Here is a 7,844-nt window from a genome sequence, read left to right as displayed (position 1 = left end):
ATATATATATATATATATCTGTTTTGGTGGTTGAACTATTAGTACATTATAGATTATCGTAAGAAAACAGCTGGTTAATAAATAAAGCACAACATACAAAATAGAAAAAATAAAATGATAGATTATCAAATCAATAGATGAGATGATTGATGATATTTTAATGAGAACTTCTTGGTGTGTAAAGGAGGGCAAAAGAACGTGAATGATCAGTAGTTATTCGTTGCCAACCCCTTCATAACCATGGCGCCGGCTGAAGTGATTAAACTAAAAACGATTTGAAATAATGTTAAAATGGAAGAAAAATAGATAAAACTACATTTTTATTCACTGCATACTCAAGATTATTTTCAGTAGTTGAAATCATATTTGTATTTCTATATTAAGTTTTAAACGAAACACGCTTAATAATGAAATGGAGGCGGGAGTTGTCAGTACTTGACAGAGCAAATCAGAAAGTATTGTTCAGCTATTTAGTTTACTTTCTGAATTCAAATTTCAATCTGGTTGAAAATATTGAAGATTTAAACTATGTTTTCATTGAAAAGTTTTTCAGTCAATAACACATACATCCAATCTATATTTGTGTATGGTATAACTGAATGTTTTAATTGACCTCGAAATTTGTTAAAGGTTTCTTAATATTCTGAAAGTTTAGATTTAATATACGTGCCATAGTTACTAGGGTTCCAGTATTTCTGTGTTCTAAGGATATTTTGCACAAGATAAAATAAATTGCGCAAGTAAACTCTTTCGGATTGAAAACTACTTTTTCATCTAAATGAGGCACTGATGCATTAAGGGAGCTATGTAAATATCATAAATCCTGTTATTTTGTTTACTTTTTAACATCTTTTCATTACCAGATACTCTTTCATAACTTTCACTTCAGTTAAGCTATTGACATTAGTTGATGATGCAGTAAATTATATAGAAGAAAAAAAAACATGACTCATCTAGCGACGAAAATACTGAGGTGTTCAAAATGTCTGCTTTGTTTCTTTTAAAGCGAAAATAAGACAAGTTTTAGATATAATGAAATGGAGGCGCGAGTTGTTAGTACTTTGCAGAATAAATCAGAAAGTATTGTTCTACTGTCTTTACTGGAGAAAAAGTTGTACATTCCTTTTAGGTAAAGTTTTACATCCTTTTTAGAGTTGAAAGCCTTTCCAATCAAATAAATTTTGAACAAACTGAAACAGGTGGGAAAATAAAGGCGAAAAGTCAGGAAAATACAAATATTCCCATACAGACCCAATACATTCTGCCGCGTTTGCAAAGAGGTGTGCGGTCTAGCATTGTCGTAACGAAATACAATGCCATTTCAATTAATAAGTGCTGAATGCTTCTGGTGGACTGCAGAGTTTAATTTTGTCCACCTGTTTGTGAGTAGAAGCTCATGAAAGACAACATCCTTCCAAACCCACCAAACTTTTTCATGCAAAAGAATTATAGCATTCTTCGCGTGAAGTCCAGCTTTGGAGATTGTTTGTGATGGTTCGCTGCGCTTTCTTCATGATCGTTTGCGCTTCTCTTTCCGTCTCCTTTCGCCATTCTCTTCCAGAAAAGGTCGTTTTCTTTGAGTTTCTGCAGCGAGCCGCAGACAGAAATCCATTGGGCAAGGTCAGCCTCATTCAATTAATGTGGAACATAAACAGCGGGTCTGCTGGTGCAACCTAGTTGATGCAGATAGTTTTCAACACTAGATTTGCATATTCGGTGGTTTGCGATCATCTTAGGTGTATAACAGCGGTTAGTATCAACTAACGCCTTCATTTTGTTGTTATTAATCTCATTTGGCTGGTTAGAGGTGCAATTTGAACTGAATAATCTTCCAATCGAAATCTTAAAAAGACAACTTCTGGCACATACGCCCCGCAACAATATTCTCTCCATACACAACGCATATCTTTCTGAAGGTTTCCTCCGCGTTTTTGTCTATTTTTCTTTAAATGCATAGGGTGATGATGATGTTAGTTTTGATTCCCCCTTTTCAGGATGAACCTAAGCACACTACATACAGCTTGTCTCTCCGCATGTTTGCATCGAACTACACTGTAGTGTCAAGTATCTGATGAGTACGTATGCGAAAGGGATAATTTGAATTACAGTACTTAACGTGGTTAATGTTTAGAGTCGATTAAAACCGAACGGACATTTTGGCCATCCTAATACCATTGATATGGTTGTAATCCCTCCTGAAGCAAGTGAACTAAAAAATGAAAAAGAAACTTTGATAACGAGACTTAGAAGAGAAGAATCGAAATCTAAACTTCATTTTCAAATCTGTATTAGGAAATGTCGAGCTTCATAGGTAAAAAAGTGGAGAAGAACTACCTCAACCGAAATGTGAAAGAAAGAAAAACTCAGATTTGTCTTGTAAAATAAAAATGAACTCAGTTTCTCAAAATCAGTTTCTCAAAACAGAATTCGCAAGAGAATGAAATCAAAGATAAGATGAACTAACTGACAAAGGCCCATTTGAGATATTTGAATTGTTTCTTGATAACGATATACCAAATGAAATTCGCAGTAAGTCTGTTACATATTTCTCACATTAGTATATTATATGGTCTTTCATTTATAATTTCACTGTTTAAAAATTCTTTGGAATTATATTTTCTTCAGAGTGCCATAGGTTACTAAGACTACCGGCGAGGAAATTATGACTTTGAAGTTCAACTTAATCGAGAAACGATGCTAATAAATAAATTTCAAAGCATCCAATCGTATCTTCATTTTGGTAGCAATAAAAATGTAGAAAACGGCTAAGATGATAAAGGATTTAGAATTATACCTCGAGCGGTAGCGTTGAATCAGAATTTAAAGAAGTCGAGATATTTTCTAATGTACTTTCAATAGCTGAAAATATAGAGTTATTATATAAGAAACAGTCTAATGTAATTTATAAGATGTAAGTCTGTAAGATTTGACTTCAAACAATGGATTTTATGTTGTGGAATCACCGGTTATTGTTTTCAATAGTTTTATATCAAGGAAAGCAAACACATTTCGCACCAATGATCAAGAACAATGACAACCGATATTCAAAAGTGGCTTTATCAACGATCTGTCTTCATGGGAAACCATATGATCATGACATTTTTGTTGATAATGTGTTTCTCAAGTTATAACCTTTTTTTATAAATGAAATCCTCAGGAATCAGAATCATCAGAGCAATATATTCGAACATACCGTTCACATGATTTCTGAATGATATAAAGGATATAAAACCTCTAGAAAGAAGAAAAAGAAGAAAAAGAACATCTTTTTATTTTTTTGTATATTTTGAAATATCGTGATAGTATTTTCACAATTGTCAGGAAACATTAATCTGCCACTCTCATCAGAAATGCAAAATGTTTAACCAAGTGTAGAAAGGAAATAATGTTTCCCCTGCCATTTTTCATATCCTAATACAATAAATACAATGAGAGTAGTGGATCATTTAAACTGATTGCTCAAACGTATCGCATTTTTATCGGATCTAAGTTGTAGTATTTTATTTTATTCACATATTTCCTTGATAATGCTATGGTTAATTCATAGAATATACAGTTTTGCAGATGGAAATAGAGATAATGTGACATTAATAGAATTCGGGAGGTCATATTAGAGAAATTTTTGCATTTTTCCAGTTCTTCTGATTCCCCAAATCCTAAACGTGTAAAGGCATTTTCTTCCACTTGACATATTGCCGAACAAACAGGTTGGAAAAGCACGAAAATATGCTTTTTACAACCGAAAAGTTTCAAAACGATGCGTACTACGCAATGTTGTTCTTGATATTGGGATATGCTTCAACATGTAGCATTCAAAATAATTTCATCTAGATTAATAAATGAAAGAGAAGTTGTCTTTTCTTTTGTTGTAGTTGTTTAATATTTATGAAATTCCATTGGTCCAGTAAAAGAATCAAATTTAAAACTTATTTTTGTCATAAAATATTGTTATACTCGTTTATATATATTCAGTATCAAATAATGATTATAAAGATTTGTTCTATGTGAATAAATTAAAAAATAAGAAAGGTGTTAACGTTAATATTTAGATTGAGAATTTTTTATCCCTTTCTGAAAAGCATAAAAGGATTTCCATATTCTTGGGAGAATTTGGAACAGAAAAAATGAGTGGCAAAGTATTTAGTACAGAATCTGAAGTACAATGAGGTCAGATACAAGGCGTTGATAACATCGTATTTTTGGCTAATTAAAATGAGAGATTAAGACATCGAGCCGGAATGCTAACCGGTATAGTTTCTTCTTTTCTACTCTAGGCGCAAGGCCTGAAATTTTTGGGGAGAAGACCATTCGATTAGATCGACCCCAGTATGTAACTGGTATTTAATTTATCGACCCCGAAAAGATGAAAGGCAAAGTCGACCTCAGAACGTTTCGCCCTGCGTGCTAACGTTGCTTATTTCTTTATTGCCCACAAGTGACTAAACATAGAGGCGACAAAGAGGGACTGACAAAAGGATTAAATCGATTACATCGACTCCAGTGCGTAACTGGTACTTAATTTATCGACCCCGAAAGGATGAAAGGCAAAGTCGACCTCGGCGGAATTTGAACTCAGAACGTAACGGCAGACGAAACAACGCTAAACATTTCGCCCGGCGTGCTAACGTTTCTTATTTCTTTACTTCCCACCAGAGGCTACACACAGAGGGGACAAACAAGGACAGACAAACGGATTAAGACGATCAGTACGCATGATCAAGCAATTTGCTTAAGTTATAAACAAAAGCCACGAATTCTTATTTGATTCATTAATTCAGAATGCCTATAGATGATGAGACACAAGATATCGAAACACTGGGAATCTCAAGTTCCCCTAATGCTAATGAATTGAATGTATTATAAACACACACTCAACTCAAAGATGTTGTTCTCCTGTACAAAACATAACTATCTTGCACATACATATTTCAATATGCCTGAAGCTATGAAGAAGAATATGCAAGTCCTTGTTTTCATTTTCGCTGTGGACCATGCATAGACAACTCACTACATATTGTTTATTATGGTTAATGCGTAGATATATCTATGCAACATGTGTAGACAATGAGTAGTTCAACAATATAGTTATCAATAATCACGAGTAAAATGAAGATGAAGTAGTTGTATGCTGTCAACTTGATGTGACAGCCCCCTGAAGGGAATAATACAACTGTTGTTTAGACCTAGGAAGCTGCACCGCTTCCTTGACACATTTCCTGTGTCCCTATGTTTAAAAGGGGGAGACAAGCACCTCCACCCAGCTTAGCCTGCATCCAGAGACATGTTTCTGAGTCTTTGCTCGTCTTCAGTCTGGAGTAGCATGACCTGCTAGTCGAAGATGCCTGTCAGGCTCTTGTAAACATATAATAATTCTAGTGAAATACATTCACTGATTTCAAATTTCAGCAAAGACTCAGAAACATGTCTCTGGATGCAGGCTTATCTGGGTGGATGTGCTTGTCTCCCCCTTGTAAACATAAAGACACAAAAAATGTGTCAAGGTCGACAGGAAGCGGAGCAGCTACCTAGGTCTAAATAACTGTAGTATTATTCCCTTCAGGGGACTGTCACATTAAGTTGACAGCACACAACTACTTCATCGTATCACTACTGTATAAATCTCTCTGAGAGATTTAGAAATGTATTATTTCTAAATAAAATGAAGATGTTAACAAGATAGAAAAACAAAAAAGAAATCACAAATAACTGTTGACTGGATGCATTGTTGTTTTAAAGATTTATAGCTTCACCATAGGCATTTTCGTGTTCATAATACTTCCACAGACAGGTTTCATTTTATTCCCGTCAATTAATTGATAAGTTAGGCATAGAACATCATATATTCACGTTCTTCACTAAAGCTGGTGGGAAAAATTTAGATTCTCTCTATGTTTTCCTGTATATGTTTCAAGAATAAATTTAATTTATTCTTGTCACTCTCTGCTGACAAAATTGATTTTTAGTTAGTAACTTATATTTGGTTTAAGCAAAGTAATTCTTATATATTCCCATTATTAACAAAGAGAATTATATATGACTCAAAAATGTTGCCTTGAAATATCAATTCACACCCATTTCCCATCTTACTTGTTCACTCATGTTTATGAGTCGATATTCTACTAATGTTAAAAAAACCCATTCAACAGTTGTTTAGCGACAAATCAGCATTGATCCAACTGACAAAAAGGCCTTTCTGATGTGGACAGACTGTGTAGTTTTGGAACATGTTATATCAAGGACTACATTGTAGATGACGTCCTTCCATTTCTAAGACAGTTGGGTATGGTTTAGGTAAATTAGACAAATATTTCTAACGAGTCGACCGTCCACATAATTCTTTCTCTTTTTGCCTGTCAAATGCACTCATAAAGTTTTGTCGACCCGAGACTATCGTAGAAGACACTTGCTTAATGTGCCACGCAGAGGGGCTGAACCAGGACCATGTGGTTGGAAAGGAAATGTCTTACCGTACTGCCATGCCTGAGCATAATACATAACATTTAAAGATTTAATTCATTCTCTGTCTGTAAACTAGTAACTTATTAATAATGTGGGAAGGGCGTTGATACCTCATCTTTTTATGTTTAATACATTAGCGTTGTCACAGCTTACTTCATAAGCAAGTATGGACATTATACTTATATAATGTCAATAATTGCTTGTGAAGTAAGCTGAGACAACCCTAATGTATTAAACATAAAAAGTTTAATTAATCAATGAACATGTATATACATGTATATATAAAAAAAATATTGCTCAACAATGCTTAAGAGAACTAAAATAAGGGCAAAGATAAGGGCAACAAATCAAACGAAAACTACTTAGAAATGGGCTGAACCTGATTTTTAAATCATTAAAAGTAGAAATGGATGTGTTGAAGCGAAAATAATCTCGTCTTTGGCAGACACTACGAATACTGGATATACTTTCGTTTAACTACACAGCAAACACAGTGCCTCGTGCGTCTGTCAGATTGACAAAGGGAAAGAAATATATGCATATACAGGCAGTGTATTGGTTAATGAAACAAGTTACGATCCGAAGGAAATAGCTTTGAGATATCATCAGCTTTGAAAATACATAGTGAAATAAGAAGTAATTCATTTAATGTCTTAATTAATCAAGATAATATCCGTATTGAAGACAGGTAAATATTTCTGAACAATGATTAAATCAAATAAACAAAGGTAAGGCGGGCGACAAATGAAAATCAATATTATGTTGATGACAGCCTACTATTGATTTTTGAGTTGTAGATAGGTCAGGTCGATATAAAATCTATTGGAAATGAAACATACGAGATATATCTTAGTGCACACCAGGGAAAACAAAAGGCGTTCATGTTTTCAACAGGTCCCTTTATGGGAAAATAAACGCGAGATACAATATGTTGAAGACAACTAAGGGTTGAGATATGCACGAAATATAAACTCAACCTAATGAATTAATGTAGTCGAGTAAAAATCTTAATTGCACGCAGTAATTCTCTTATTCTTTTATGAGTTTTACCCCAAAGGTTGCGATAATGATGCGTCACCGCCAGTATGATCAGATTTTCAATGGTGATAGTAATAAAATATTAACAATGACGAGTAATGACATTGACGAGATGTGGCAAATATACTTACATATATACATACACACACACACACACACACACACATACACACACACACACACACACACACACATATATATATATAATAGATCGCTAACCACTACACATATTTTTTTCTCTCCTCGTTTCTTTCGATGTTCCTTTCTGTGGAAGAGCGTAGGCTCGAACGTTAAAGACTTTTTCAATTCCCGAGCGTTATACTAATACATCTATTTGTTTTCTACAC

Source organism: Octopus bimaculoides, chromosome 1 (genome assembly GCF_001194135.2).
Source record: "Octopus bimaculoides isolate UCB-OBI-ISO-001 chromosome 1, ASM119413v2, whole genome shotgun sequence".
In the NCBI taxonomy this organism is placed as follows: domain Eukaryota; kingdom Metazoa; phylum Mollusca; class Cephalopoda; order Octopoda; family Octopodidae; genus Octopus; species Octopus bimaculoides.
Note: the sequence above shows the minus strand (reverse complement) of the source record.